The following is a 16,790-nucleotide window of genomic DNA, read 5'->3' on the forward strand; positions in this document are numbered from 1 at the left end:
TCCATGCATTAACTTATTCAGCTTGAAAGCGGTGGGGAAAGGGGGTAGCTTGAAGTGATTCATTGCGCCCAGAGGGTATGTCTCAACCAATCACCATAACCTGTCAGCCTTCACATGAACATCCATTTTGCAACAGCACAGCCTGCTGTGAAGGTGTACTGTACGTCTTGAGATGCATTTCAGTGCAGCTCAGCCTAGTGATCTGTAGATGGCTCTAAGTTTAGGGGTCAGTTATGGTTGTTGTGGTGTGTGGGAGCTTAATTAGCAGGTTCTTTGATAAGTCCTCAGATCCTGAGCACTGGTCTTCCATCCATCCATCCATCATCTATACCTATTCCTAACTAGGGTCACTGGGATCTGTTGGAGCCTAGCACTGGTCTTCATAACATCAAATGGTCAGAATAATAACTAAGTGTGTGCAACCAAGCAGAATCAAAAAAAAAAAAACAAATAAAGAAAATGACACTTTTACCAGTCTGCCCAGCATTCCCAGTCAGGCTGCCATTCGCCTCACAGCAGTCTATGGTCTATGATGTTGTGTCTCAGGTAGGACAAAGACAAGAGAGGACCGCTCCATCCCTCTCGAGGCTTCCCATGCTCTCATTGGTCAGCAGGAAATCCTTTTGTTTTGGCTCTCACGGTTGAAGAGCCTAACAACGTGTCTCATGAATGAAGCCGATCGTGCACAAGAACAAGTGCCAGAAATATCAGATTTTGGACAGACTGCAATAAAAGCGACCTCCTTATCTAAGTGAAGGCTACATGCTCATGATTTTCTCGGTGTTGATTGACAACAATCGCCTCGATATTGCTCCCGCATAAGCAAATGTACAAGCAGCAGCTCTTCCACTTTAAACCGAAGGAAACTGAGTCAACTCTGCGATTTCGGATTAGAATACATAGTGACCCATTCATTCTCTAGGAGCAGCGGGCTCCTGTCCGCTGAAAGGAGCCTGTTATATCTGCGATGTCTGGTTTTATACAGGGCACACACACACACACACACACACACACACGCACAGTCAGATCACCCAAAAACTTTTCCATTTCTGCAGCGGAGACACACAGCGATGCAGCCTGTGAGGACTTCAACTTCAACGGAACATGAGCCAAAAATATATCTCAGCAAAAAACTCAAAAAAAACCAACAAAAAAACAAAAACAATGAACGCACTGACAGAAACCAGAATATCTAATGGGAAATAAAAACCTACCACGAGTTTCTGCTTGGAGCCGGGCAGAGCTCACAGGACCCCTCGGATCAAACAACTTCTCATTGCCGGCTCGTGTATTTCTGCTCCGGTCACCGGCCCCAGAATTAATAGCATTTATAAATCCGTGTAATTCTTCTTATTTTCCTCCGCTACTGGAGTTGTAGACTCTCTGCGCAGTGACAGTTTTCTCTTACGCTTATGCCTCTCAAGCTCCCAGTCTGCCTCCCTCTCTCCATCTCTCGCTCTACTTGTGTGGTGGTGTGTGTGTGTGTGTGTGTGTGTGTGTGTGTGTGTGTGTGTGTGTATGTGTGTATATGTGTGTATGGAGGTGGGGGAAGAGGGTCTCTTACTAAGAACAATAATGTCTATGCCAACAGGCGAACTACTTCCCTCCACATCAATTCACAATAAACAATATATGAAATGGTCCATTCACACAAAGCTCCAAATTTATTTATTTTTTTTCACTTCCCCTTATCCAGTCGAACATACAGTTTTGATTTTGATTGCCCAGGTGTTTAGATAGCACTTTCAGATCCCTAACTCCATCCCAGTGTAATGGATGAACATATTTTTATTATTTCCAGTAACCATCTGGTGATATTTCATAGTTTTCATATCAGCAATGGCGGCAACAAGACTGAAAACAACACCTGCCCTGTTTGCCCCTACTGCTAATAATAAATAGCAATGCCAGTGTTTTCTCATAATTATGTTTGTCAGTACTCTCAGTTTCACAAATGATTTATTCCTTTCACGTCTCTTGTACTTTAGTGAAAACAGAAACCATGGGAGAATACAGCCAAGCTATGTGCATGGCTGGATCCCACCAAAGACAAATGAGAAAATAGGCTGTGGCCTTTCTAATGTGGGTGAACTGACTGAGCTCACCTATTATACTGATTTTATCTTCAACTCTTGTGCTAAAGGCAAAATAGATCAATGTAGGAACTAAATAAGTACAAGAGGACCATAAACCTTTTAATGCCCAGGTCTGTATTGGTGCATCATTGGATTATAGTGTGCTCTTTCCCTAAAGAGGTTATAAAGGGAAGGGTTAAAGGGGGTTAGGGTGGTAGAAGGGACAGAGGCCACCAAGAGAGCCAAACAGCTTTATTTTTGAAGGCCAGCTGATGTTCCAGAGCAAGGATGATATCGCTGAAGCACAGATCTGAGGAGAGATTCTGTTATATCTTCACAGATGATTCTTTCCACTTGTTCTCTGCTGGAAGAGTTTTGTACCTCTATCTTCCACTTTAAAGTAGTGTGAGATGTTTTACTGGATTCAAGCCAGGGGGGATCCTTGTCTGGGTCTTAGTTTTCACTCCATGGTTTGGCACTGTGCAGTCACTGAGGTCCTCCTGGCCAGGTCCATGCAAAACATGCTGGACCTCACCTGATTCAAACTCATTTATTTTGAATTCCTTTGAACGAAGAATGAGATGCCAGCGTGCATCAAGACTCTTTCCCTTTTCTTGTTGTTTCAGCTAATGTTTAGTAACCTACTGATGCTCTTACATCCTCTTATCTCTTTGTCAAGTCATGCAGTCTGGTTTCTTGCTGTACTGTTCAGACATTCCTTATCATGTGCAGTAAAGCTGAGAAATGAAAGCAAAACTGAGACGTCTGTAGCTCTCACAGGGTTTTTATTACCTTGTTCATGCAGTTAGCCCCAACTGGAAATTAGGTGAACTGACTTTTGCTGCTGTGGTCACAAGTGTTTTCAGTTTTGTTGCAGTGTAGTTGTACTTTGGCGCCTGTGTTTTCAACGTAGCCTATCCAATCTGCATGATTTTAATTTCAAATAAAACCAAATATCCTACACTTGAACTTAAAAATAACAATTATTGTGAGATTGAGCAGTTTCATTTTGAAACATTTAACATTTAGGGGTGGTGCACAGGGCTGTACTGCTCCAGCTCAATAACAAGATAATGGCAATATATTTGCCACCCAGACAATGAAACATAACACAATGCACAACAATTACTGGGAAAAGTAAAGGTCAATAATATCTGCACTCTCATATGAGAATGTGTTTATCTGTTGGTGTTTCAGCAGCAGACAGCCCCAACTCTTGCGCGATGACACCCAATGGGGAGCTGCATGTCGAGCATCGTTCTGTCACATCTGGACTTTTCAGCGACTATGTGAATTGAAAGCTTAATCATGGTGTGGCTGTGTGCAGCTGCAATTCTGTCTGCAAGAGGTGGCTTCACTAAGAGCATGCTCAGCTGGGAAATATGTTGTCTCATATCAGGTTTCATTAATGCTGAACGCAGGTTTGCTGCTGTTGTCCCTGAGTCAATCATCATCATCATCATCATCTTCATCATCATCATCATCACAGGCATCAGAATAGTCATCATTGTCTTTATTTGCTGTTTTCCACATGCTAGTATTAAAGGCCTCCAACATCCATTTTTGTATGTATTTCCTTTTGTTTATTCCAATAAACCAGTAGCCCAAGGGCGGTTATAGATTATTAAGAATTTCATCTTCTCACAATATGAATGTTTGTGTGCTGTGCTTCACATGTGGAAGAGCTCAAGCTAATCAAATGACGAGACTGTTTGCAAGTATTTATCCTCAAACCCACTAATGATTATAACACCACTGATGTTCATGATGGTGATGATGATGATGATGATGGTGATGATGGTGGTGATGGTGATGATGATGATGATGGTGGTGGTGATGGTGATGATGGTAGTGATGATGATGATGATGGTGGTGGTGATGTTGGTGATGATGATGATGACGGTGGTGGTGATGGTGATGATGGTAGTGATGATGATGATGATGGTGGTGTATTGTTGGTGATGATGATGATGGTGGTGGTGATGTTGGTGATGATGATGATGATGGTGGTGGTGATGTTGGTGATGATGATGATGACGGTGGTGGTGATGGTGGTGATGATGGTGGTGGTGATGTTGGTGATGATGATGATGACAGTGGTGGTGATGGTGATGATGGTGGTGATGATGATGATGATGGTGGTGATGATGGTGGTGGTGATGTTGGTGATGATGATGATGGTGGTGGTGATGTTGGTGATGATGATGATGACAGTGGTGGTGATGGTGATGATGGTAGTGATGATGATGATGATGATGGTGGTGGTGATGTTGGTGATGATGATGATGACAGTGGTGGTGATGGTGATGATGGTAGTGATGATGATGATGATGATGGTGGTGGTGATGTTGGTGATGATGATGATGACAGTGGTGGTGATGGTGATGATGATAGTGATGGTGATGGTGGTGATGATGGTGGTGATGATGATGATGATGGTGGTGGTGGTGAAGTGACTGTGTAATGGCTGGTTGTTTCTTCAGCAAGTCATCCAGACTATATGAGTCATCCCGGCTGCAGTGTACCTCATGTCTGCAGTCAGACATGCCTTTCAGCAACAGCTCAATAGAAAATAGTGAAAAGGAGACAGAACTGAAAACGTTCCCGGTCTTGGTTCTTTTTCTCTCTGTGTGTTTTATCATTAGAAAATTGCATACCTGAATTTGTTTTGTGTGTCTCATCACGCAGTAGGAAAGGCGAGGGAAGCAAATATGTGAGTTCATATGTGGGCCTTATGACAGTTTTTTCACCTCCAGGTCAGTTCCAGGGAAATAAATTGCCACATTTCTGGACCAGAACCTCAGGGTAATTCAGTTTGGCTGGAGCACTGAATTGCTTGTTTCGTCACAGACATTCCAGTATTGCTTTGCTCTAAAATGGCATGCCGGAGATCAAAGTGCTAATATTTGGCAGTATTGCTTGAAATGATTGCTTCCTTTACAGGCATTGTGCATTATAATGACTATCAAATCAATGTCATCACTGCACAGCATTGGTGGCCAGCAAGTCACATTCATAGTGTGTCCATTTTCCACTGTGTTGCTATATATTTAAGCCTCAAATTGTATTAAAATAGTCTGTGAGCTTAGTTTGCCTCAAGTTTAACTTTTTTGTTAAAATTTATGCTAGAAGAAAGTTGATGATGCCTGACACGCATTTACATCCATGAGGGTAACATCCATCCCAGGATTTGTGGTATTTTATTGTCTATCTTATCTTGGATGGATAGGATGAAACTCTATCCATCCTGGTTTAAATAATGAGGCAAACCCAGTAAGAGCAAAGAGCCCCTGTGGCTCCTCTGTTAGAGTGTTTCTGTGAATAGCACACAGGACTCTTTGATTTTGTTGCAGTCTGCTTAATGGAAGAATTTACATTTTTGGAAAGTAATTAGGTGACACTGATAGATGAGAGTCAAATGAAATTTTAAAAAATAGCTTTAACAGATGCACATTAGTGATAGGGTGTAAAATACGTTTAACACAACCCCAATTCGAAAAAAGGTGGGACATTGTGTAAGATCTGCATAAAAACAGAATGCAATGATTTGCAAATGTCATGCTGTACTCATAGATGCAGCATGCGGTTTAGCACTGACAGCCTGAAATATGCAAGGCCTGCCTTGAAAAAGATGTCATCTGGGAGCATATGCTGCTGTAAAACCTGGTTTAGTCTTTCAACACTGATTGTGCCTTTCCAGATGTGTAAGCTGCCCATTCCATTGGCACTAATGCACCCCCATACCATCAGAGATTCAGGCTTTTGAACTGAGCTCTGATAAAAAGCTGGAATGTCCCTCTCCTCCTTAATCCGGAGTACGCAGCACAAAAAGAATGTCAAACTTTGGTTTGTCTGACCACAGACAAAAGACTTTTCCACAGACCTTTTTACATGAGCTTTGACCCAGAGAAGACAGTGGCATTTCTGGATCATGTTCATATATGACTTTTTGGATGGCATGGCAAACTGTGTTCACACACTGATGTTTGGAAGCTCATGCAGTGATGTCCATCATAGAATCATGCCTGTTTTTAATGCAGTGCCATCTGAGCGCCCAAAGATCATTGGCATTCAGCATTACATTTCAGCCTTGTCCTTGCGCACAGAGATTTCCCGGATTCTCAGAATCTTTTGATTATGTTATGTACTGAAGGTGATGATATATCCAAAGTCTTTGCAATTTTATATTAACGTTATTCTGAAATTGTTCAACAATTTGTGGATGCAGCCTTTTACAGAGTGGTGAACCTCTGCCCAACTTTACTTCTTTTCTTTTTTATATATAACCTGTTCTATCCAGCTGCTTGGTAAACAGTATTGAGGGTCTGGATGCCTGTTTGAAACAACAGAGTTGCTTTCCCAAGAGGTGTTGAATAGATCAGCTACAAAACAGTTCAGCAGGTAGGGAGGCAGAAGGGATAGGGATAGAGAAAATGAAAACAACTGCATTGTATTGCCCTGTTATCACTGATAGCAGTAATGTCTTTGTAATTGTTTTGCTGGCACAGTATAAGCATTGATATTGTTTATATTTTATATGCTCATCTTTACTTCTGAGAGATTCTGACTCTCTAAGATGCTTTTTTTATATCCAATCATCTCACTGACCTGTTGCTAATGAACCTAATTAGTTGATGTTTTTCCAGCTCTTCCTGGTTAGTTTCACTTACTTTTCCAGCTGTTTGTTGCCTCTGTCTCCACTTTTTTGAGATTTACAGAGCGTCCCAACTGTTTTGGAATGGGGGTTGTGAAATAATGTTGGGGATTTCAAAAGACTGAACACTGACCTCATGCTTAGATGACTCGTTCTTTTCACTGAATCCAATGTTTTTCCATTATTCCTCACCATGAAAAGGGGATGAAATGTCTGTAGTTGGTCCTCTGTGCAAATGTGCTTGTTGCTAAGTGTGGTTTTAACTCCCAGAAGCTCAGGCAGCTCTTTCCAGACTGAGCATTACTCACCTCTTTCATTCCATGTTTTGTATGTCAAGGCTGGATGGTGACTGCAGCCTGACCCTAATGATATTTGTGCATTATTCAGCACCGGTATATAGGCTGAAAAATATCATGGAATGCAGTTTTAGAGATAAAAAATAGCTTTAGTCATCTGTAATAGAAAACATTATAAAAATATTCACCCTGCCTGAAAATCAATAGAAACAACATTCCCTTTTGATATACACTGCTACAAAAATCCAATACATTTGAACTATTTGAACTATTATCTTAAAATATTAAAAATAAATTATGAGAAACAACAGTTTCTAATTTCTTTGCTCCTAATTTTTCAACCTTAACCTCATACCTTCAGTCTTTACCTGCTTTTAAATCATTTTAAAACAGAATTTAAAAGATAAAGTTGTCATTATTCTATAGATTTCTTTTGCCAGTAACTCCCAAGAAAAAGCCAAAATCCATCTGTCTTTCAATACTGTCTTCTCTTCCTCATTCCTTCTAAAAATGAAAACCATTAAAATCAGGTCCCACATATAGTTTGCCCTCCAGTAAAAATCCTCTGACAGCTCCTGCAGTGAAACATCTTGTGGAAGCATCATTTGATGAATTGGTATATCGGTACTGTTGTCTAGGCCCAACCCTTATGGTTGATGGAAAATGAGTGTGCGCTTGGTTCAATATTTAAATAGACACATTTTTACAGATAAAAGTGTGTTTACAGATCTTGGGAGAGTATTTAGGAGATGTGGCACAAGGCTATGATCATATTGCTCTTCTGGACTTTTCAAATGTTTTTGGACAGAGTGATTCTTTAGGGTTTCTGATGATCAGAAAAGTCTGTTTTGTCTGTGCTGTCTAGACTGCCAGTCCTCTGTGGCCTGCTCCTCATCTTTGCTTGAGGTTTGAGGTTTGGTTTGTCACTCCTGGCCTAATACACCCAGATTTCCAATCAAACCGTGACTAGTCAGTACTGATACTTTTTCACTAACCTGGACGGAAATGATGTTAGTTCATTATTAACACAAAAATTATAGTACTCATGTACAATGACCACCTTGCTACCACTTAAATATGGTGCAACAACAAATCAAATGCACTGGAATATGTTCAGTAGCACTTGTCCTTGAACATACAGTTCCTCAAAGTGTATTTACACAGGGCTGGTTTCACCAGCATTGTTATTTAACTATTTTTAAACCTCAAAGTTTAATTAAGCCCTAAAAGGTTAACTTAACACAAAAATACCTATAGCCAATGTTTAGAGGTTTTTATTCGTCTAATACTAAATGCTTAGAACTATTGATATATTACACTACAGAGATCTTAAATAAATTTGTAATTTTTTACAGACTGGTTTGATATGGACTAACATCATTTGAATAAATAATGCTAAATCCCCCCTTTGGCTTGAAACAGAGCAGGTTAAATTTAACAGCCTCAGTAATGTTTTCCTTAGGACACAGGGTTTCCTCTACATTCTGATGACTAAAGCTGATGTGTGTCCTTAGCCCAGATCAAAAGGGAAAACATTATTGCATGTGTTAATCTGCTGTAATCTCTCTAAGATATTTGACTCAACAATCAGAGGGAGACATCAGAACCAGACCCCACAGGGAACAGTGCTTCCTCAGCAACAGGGACTTTCGATCGAAGCTGCCACACTCCATCATCTTTGTCATAGCTCTTTGCTTTGTTTTGAAGGCTGCTCTTTTCACGTCAGTGAATGAATGGAAAATTGTATATATCTGTTGCAATACTCAATTGAATCAATAAGCTGGTGGGAAACTAAACTAGGCTGAGCTCAGTCTTTGCATAGGAAACAGAAGAGTTTCCTCCTTGAAATATACAGTTGATTTATGAGGGTCTGTTTGTGTTTGCAGCTGCTTCTTGTGGAAAAGTTTTTTTTTTTAATATTATTTTTCTTGAAGACACCATGTCCCTGGAGAGAGCCAATAGAGGTGGATCCTGCGGTGCAGGACAGGATGCCATACATCAGTTTACCGGGCAGGTTCAGCTCTCATTTTTTCACACACAGCTTTCCAGAAATACAGCCATACACTCCCTAACGGTATACAACACATCATAATGTAAAACAACATGGAAAATACACATAATGCATGTATGCAAACCTATTTATATTAGAGTCGTAGCAACCATTTTGTTATTTGATTAATAATATTGGTCATTTTTCAAGAAAGAAATGCCAAATATCAAGTGGTTTCAACATGTTAAATGTAGGGATTTCATTGTCAGTGAACTTTCTTTTAATAATATTTCCTAGACTGAACCATGAATCAGAAAATAATATTTGTTGGCTCTAATTCCTCAAATATGAAGATTTGTTGCTTTTATCTGTTGTAAATTGAATGTCTTGGTGTTTTTGAGTTGGAGAAAATAATGACAGGGCTTTTTATAAACTAGACAGAAAATCAAAACAAACAAGCAATTACTAGATTAACTGCAAACAGAAGTACTCATCACTAGCAGCCCTAAGTGTATCCTTTTAAGTTGCTCATACACACCCACCCCCAGCATATGCTTTACAAAAACAACCTTGAAAAAAAAAAATCTCAAATGTCTTTCTTTGTGTGAAGTGAATTAACAAAAAGGCTTTGTGGTGTTCATGTGTTGCAGAAAACCAAAGGCCTATTCATTCATGTGTCCATACAAACTGATGTATTTAAGAGGCATCAGGAGTGAATAGAAACAACGTCACCATCTGTCAGTCTCTTAACCTTGATCTCAGTCTCTTTCAAGATTTTACTTGTATTTTTTTTTTCTTTGAACAAAAACAACACGTGAGTTTACAAAGTAGAAATATATAGTAATACAGATAGTAGGCAGTGTGAGAGGATGAGGGATGGAGCAATGTTGACCAAATTCATAACTTAGCAATGTCACATTTTCCTGGCTTTCACTTCGCAACTATGTTTTTAAAAGCTCAGTTGTGCATGTCATTGCTGGGATGTATTAACATGTGAAACATGTTTTCACAGTCAAACATTCATTTACACATAATGAGAAGTAAACAAGACAAGAGGTTCTTCCTCTGACAACCCCATGCATTCCAGAGGAAAACTTTAAACTTGCTGGATGCCAGGAAACAAACCTCATGGGTTTGGGACTGAACATTTTAATGAGTCAACAAAGGAATTCGAACAGCAACTGAGACACCAACATAAACTGAAATATGACTGGATGTAAATAGAGGTACACATTTACTTCCATTTGCATTTTGTGGGGATTTAATGAGATTTTAAATGGCATAGTGAGGTAAATAAACTGTAGAATCTAAGAAACTTATAATGAGGTAATTATTGCAGAGTAATGAAAACATGTCACTTAAAGCTTTATTGTCTTCGCCACTGCTTTAGCATATTTCTCTACTTGTTTGCCAGGCAACAGCAGCCTTGTAGTGTTGGTTCAGCCACGACAGATTCAGCTTCAGGAGTGTATTTTTGTGATGTTTATGTTTGACGTGAGGGAGACCACATAGAGGTTTTTCAAGTATTTTCGAGTTGTGAATTCTGCACTATACTCCTGTGTGCCAGAGCGTGGATGCACATGTTATTTTTCATTCAGCTCACTTCAGATCTTGTGCTCACTGTTTCAGGGTGTGCACCACAAAGGTGAATCACATTTCTTTTTCTTCATATAAATCAGTTTGCTAGCATATCCAGTTTTAGATATTCTCACCTTTGCATACCCTTATCCTGATATGGACTTTATGGTCTGAGGATCGATGCACTTTGTTGTACACTTTAGCTTCAAAATGACATTTTCATCTTGTGATTTCTGTTTTCCCTGAGAGCACAGAATAAGAACCAAATGAAGAATGTTGTCAGTGGTTCACCAGTGGCATAGCTCTGTGGCCATTTCTGCCAATCAATATCAATCTACATGCAAATAAGTGTGATTAAAGCTGATTTCACAGGCACAAGACCTCTTCAGTTGTTCCGGTCACAGATCAAACGTAGTTAACTGCTTTAATGCAAAAAAAAAAAAAAAAAATTGCACTGTGCATTGTATAATTTACTCCAGATTTGACCATAGAGGAATTAACATGGTTCTGATGTGTTTAACATTCCGCTCTGTATCGAAGCATGAAGAGCAGCTAACACTCATGGCCTGTGTGAGGAAGCCAAAATGAATTTTGTACTGTTGTGATCACATGAGATTTTCAAAGGGCAGAAGGTAATAAATGCAGAGTATTATTTCCATTACGGAAGATTTTGTGTGCTTAAAAAGCACAGTGAGAGCTTTTAAAATAACTAACATATTTATGTATGTTTGACTTTATGTATCGCAGGTGAGCACTGTCGCCTCACAGAAAAAAGGTTCTGTGTTCACACCCTGGTTAAGTTCTGCTGCAAGAACTGATTAAAATACAGTGAGAACTAATGCTTAATAGATGTATAAATGAAAAAAGTGCCTTAAGTGAAAAACAGCAGTTAAGCTTAACAAGAAAAAACAAAACATAAGCAACGTTGCAGCTCTGTAGCCTTTAGTCTAACCCTAAATACACTACATCTAAATTCAATATCTGAGACAAATGAAAAGTGACTTGGGTCAGCAGGCTGATAGACAGTAATGCATTCCTGGAGCCGTGCACTGTAACATTAGATTTTAAGTGGAATGAAAGAATCCTGAAAATATAGCCATCCGTATTGATGCCAGAGCCAAAATCAACCACTCTGCATCAGATTAGTTGATCAAATTACAGAAGAAATATATCCTGTTATACTTGTGAAGCCTGTCATATCTTGATCTAAGGAGACATACAGCTCAGTGTTTATTGTAGCATTCCAGCTGTGTTCTCAGTTACAGTAGAAATGGACAGGGCCTTTTTTTTTTAACTAGACCCCATTACAGTGGTCTAGAGTAGGAACACAGGTGAGTAAATCTGCACTGGAGCAATGGCTGAGTCAAAATGACTGCGAGGCTGATGGTGGTTGGAGATTAATTGAATGGCTCTTATCCAGGGCTCTGGCTGTGTGTCTGCTTGTCTAGGTTCCCAAGCTGCAATCTGTCAGTCACAAACAGCGACACAGCTGCTCCATCCAGGTGCCAACCTGTGTTCCTGTGCCAGTGGGTGACTTCACATCCTCCATTAACAGTGAGTCCTATTCATTCACAATTGGAAGTATATACTGGGCAGGAGGGATGGGAGGATCAGGCAGGCATTAGGAAAAGCAAGAGGAAGGAAGTGGAAAGCTGACACAAGTTATTCAACACAAAAAATTGGCAAAAATATGTATTGTGCTCATTTGCACTTGTAAAAATGGAAAATTCCAGTCAGGCAGGACAATACTGGAGATTTAAAATTGGGGCAGAAACTACTGATTATTTTGATTAATTAGTCTGTTGACAATTTGCTGTCAATTGATTAATCATGTTATCTTTAAAATAGAAGAAGCCCAAGGTGATATCTTTAAATTATGTTTGTTTTAAAGAAGCTAGCAGAAATGTTATTTTGCATTATTTGACATGTATATGTATATGTTTATATGTTAGTTTCTTATGATTTGTTTAGATCAAAGTGCAAAGTGCACAGCTGAGGTAATGTCTGAGACAATGACCTCTTAGACAGATGTGACTCCTCTGCAGATTATAATAAAATCAGCTCAAATCAGAACCTAAGACAAAGGGTTACTTGTGTTTCACATCATCATTAAGGAAATTAAGGAATTTCCTTGTTTCTTTCCACTGGCTTATTCCAAGTAAGGGTGAATGATGCAGATTGTGATAAGTGTGTGAGATTGATGAGATTCATAAATACTCAGAACTGGACGTAACCTTCAAATCAGTGTTCCCATGCTCTGCCATGACCCACAAATCTGTAACACACACACTTCATCTCTCTTGAGCATTATTCTAATAGTTTGCTGTTTCACACTTGTTCAGGTGTTGTAGCAGAAGCACTCACAGCAGAGGGACACAGTCTGCTGACTGAAACAGACATGGGCACAAGTCCAAGGTCATTTTTCCTCTCCAAGCTGCTGTTTTCTTGCACACTTCCTACTCTGATTCCCTTTTCTTTGCCATTATGTCTCTTTTTTAAATTGTGAGTACTAAAATACTTGATATTTCTCATGAATTTGGGATAAAAGCAGACTAACAGTACATTTTTGGTAATTTAGGACATCTAAATTATGCTGTAAGTTGAGCAAAACATTTCTGGTTTAACTTGTTTTCACATCAAATCTTATGATACGTAAAACTTTAGGATACCGATAAGAAAGTGGTGTCAGTCTAACTTACCAAAAGAATAATCTTATCTTATCTATCAATGTCAGAACTATTGCTTTAGTATTGTGATCCATTGGACAATGCTGTACAGTTCATATAGTAACATGTTTGTGTACTGGTATATTTGTATATGTAACTTTAATTTCTAATCTTCTCATAGTCAACTCTATGTTATTTTCTGCACTCTTGTATCTGCCAGGCAAAGCCAATTGGATTCCGCTGCTCATTTTCCTTTCATGGCTTTGAGTCCTTTCAACCAATTAGCTCAGGCAGCAGCAGTCTCCAACATGAGCTGTGAGGAGGGCATGTAAAAAAGATTTATAGCAGTGAGAGCCAAATCCACCCTCATGTCTTATCTCTTCCCTTGGGGCTTTGGCCACCACACAGTGTAGCCAAAGGCTTTATTGGTGGATAATGGCCGGTCCGAGCTGCTTTCATCAGGGAATGGTGGGATGATGCCTGCTAAGACTTTGAGAAACTGGGGCGTAAAGTTCAAAGTGGGCTCAGTCTGTGTCCCACAGCACAGACAGAGCGGGTTCCAACTCCCAGGATCTGCCTCACATTTTTATCCTGAGAAGAACTCAGTTTACATCTCCATGCATGTTAATGTTTGTCAGCATTTCAGTGGATTCATTGGCATCATTGCTCTGCTATTGATATTACTTGCATCATGTTTGATGAATAGCACTTTAAACTGAAACTACAACTGTTACTTCCTGTGCCCCTGCAGGGTCACCTTTGTTTTTCTGCTGTTTATCACAAAGGGCTGGTTTAGATTTAATTTCCACAGTAGTTGATGTATCTGAGATGCTTATCTTGATGCATATAGCTGCTGCTGGGAAATAATTCATTTTTGTTTAGAAGTTGGACAGAGGACATTGTAAATTAACCTGCAATCAGAATTGCAGTTGGAGAGAATGAAGTTATATATCCTATTTTCTATGGTGTGCAGGGAGTTATGTGCTGCTTTTTCTAGAAGAAACTATTGTAGTTTACGCTCAAATGTAAAAAGGGTATTTAAGCTTTTCACGGTTTTATTTTACTGTACATTTATTTAGAATTCAGAGGATAATGCCTTCAGCTCCTGCCATGACTTGGCAGAGAGATATATCAGACTAGTAATTTGACTTAAACCAACACCTACCATATCCAGAATAAAAAAAAAAAAATAGTATAGCAATAATAACCATCTTTTTTCAAATAACAGCTTTTATAGTCGAGTCATTCACACACATTTAAGACTAAAACAGAAGGAAAGTTAAAACAGAACACACTATGGAGAGCAGTGGTATCTGATCTGAGAAGCCTCTTTTTTATATATATTATAAGTGTAGTTGTTAGTGAAGCAGTATAGGCACAGTAATTACACCCAGCATGATGACTTGATCATTGCTGTCTTTCTTTTGATAGAGGACATCAGAGCATGGATCGATTGGCTGTGCTGCAGTTGCCTGTTACAGTGTGTTAATGGTAATATCATTTTGTGTGCATGGGACTGCACTAGGGTTCTTTTGCCTGCTAGTGTCATTTCAACAGTAAGTATGTGGATTTGAACATTCTCTGTACTTATGCTCCTTTAATGTGGAAAGTATGAAGGCCACATTCAACTGGAAACAGCTTTTTGGTCAGTGCTGATACCCTCTTAGGCCGCCAAGTTTTTAAGCAGTTGGTACATAAGTATTTTAGAAAGACTACAGGGAGTTTCCTGCTCATTCACCTTAGAAAAAGGTCAGTATTGTGTTTTAGCAGCTGTAATAGCTATAACTGTTGAATGAGGAGGAGACAAACTGCATGATTGACAGAGCTGCTTGTTTATGAATATAGTTCAGCTTAGTGGTGGAAAACATCTGCACAGGATGTATAGAGCATGATTAGATGGTGACAGATTTTGCAATATTTGTTGACTTTGCATCTGCATGCTTTAAAACAAGTAATACTTACATGAGTGTTCTAAGAATTGTTCATACATGACATGTGGCATACAAGCCTTTATGTTTACCATACGAGTGCCTGCTTGGTTTGTATAAAATAATCTGCCAAAGGAATCTCTGTCAAATTAAAAGTTTAAATAAAGATAAATTGAGTAAAGAGATACCACAGAGGATCAAAAGAGTTCCTTAAAAGCCTCAGGTAGGAATCTGCATAGAGCGAATAAAGAACCATATTCTGTTACACTTGCAACCTCTGCACATGAATATTCATGAGAATGCATCCCTAATGGGGATAATCCCTTGTGTTTGTGTATCCCATTTATAGCTAAATATACTGTAAAACGGGATGGGATTGCTAATCTCTGACTTTTAAAAAACTACCATCTATCAGCCCCACATCTCTAACCTGAGCTCGTCACTCAAACCAGTTTCTTTGATTAATGACATTAATTTACTCATAGCCATGACTTTTTTTTTTTTAAGTAGCAGAAGGGAAGAAGGTCATTAGAAGATGATCAAACCAATGAGCTGAAAGATGCTAAAATACTCTGCAAATTAATCAAGTGATTCATTGTTAATTTAAAAATTTTAAGTACAGCCACTTTTAAAATGGTTAGTGGATACATGCACTGACTTTTATTCACTTAAAAACTTTAATGAGCACATATGGTTGGTTGCTTCATCTGTCAGGATATTCATCAGTCAGTCCCTGATGCACTACAGTTGTTGGGTGTTGTCTACCTCAATTTGGTACCTACATACTGTTCTAATGCAACCTGAACTTGTGGCTCTTTTTGAGCATTTCAGGCTTTCCTGGGCCATGACTGGTGCTCTTGTAAAGCCGTCTAACATGGCTGCTGCTCAGACACCTTTAGCAGACAGAGACAGGTGCTGTTATTGGAAGCAGATGCTCTGAGAGCCCTCCAGCTCACACATGATTGTTTTTCAGCCCGGGAGGTGAGATAGAAGCATTATAAGCTGGATCCCTGTGGGAAGCACAACAAAGCTTTACGGCTGCTACCTCCACTGGTAACCTCAAAAATTAAATTGATTTTTTTTTTTTAAAACAAAACTTGAAGCAAATCAGTGACTTCATAGCCCAGAGTAAAATTGCAGTGTGGACTTGCTTTACCTATTAAATACCTAAAATATTTGATTGAAATTTTGACCTGTGGAGACAATAGCAAATTACTTTTTGAGACAGAGATGTTATTAGATATGAACACTGGCTTAAAATGTGACTGTCTTTAATAAGCCTGGGATATGATTACCCCAGGAACTGCACAAATGTGTAGCATGAGTCACCCCAAGTTTCTGGCATTAAAGGACTGTAACAGGATTAAATGTGCAATACAGTTTTTCATTTATACTAATGTGCACAAAAGCATTCAATAGCTGCGTGTAATTGCATGTATTCAGTATATATTGCATAGCATTGCAATATGCTTCTGAAATGGATACTAAACAATTTCATGCACAAAATGGAATTTCAGTTGTCCTTCAGTTTAGCAGTCTGTTGCATAAAAATTACAGCTTACCAATTCTGAGTACAGTTTGTTCATCTTTCTCTTTTGGTGTT

The 16,790-nt window shown here is 39.1% G+C and overlaps 1 protein-coding gene across 1 annotated transcript in view; it reads right to left on the minus strand.

Moving 5' to 3' along the window:
- Window positions 1-1,455, minus strand: part of chst15 (carbohydrate sulfotransferase 15) — a 30,372-nt gene extending 28,917 nt beyond the window's left edge. The window contains exon 1 of the mRNA XM_026316410.1: window positions 1,215-1,455. The gene's annotated coding sequence lies outside the window, so the exon portion shown is untranslated. The remainder of the gene's footprint in view (window positions 1-1,214) is intronic.
- Window positions 1,456-16,790: the final 15,335 nt, after the last annotated feature.

Source organism: Mastacembelus armatus, chromosome 19, assembly GCF_900324485.2.
Source record: "Mastacembelus armatus chromosome 19, fMasArm1.2, whole genome shotgun sequence".
In the NCBI taxonomy this organism is placed as follows: domain Eukaryota; kingdom Metazoa; phylum Chordata; class Actinopteri; order Synbranchiformes; family Mastacembelidae; genus Mastacembelus; species Mastacembelus armatus.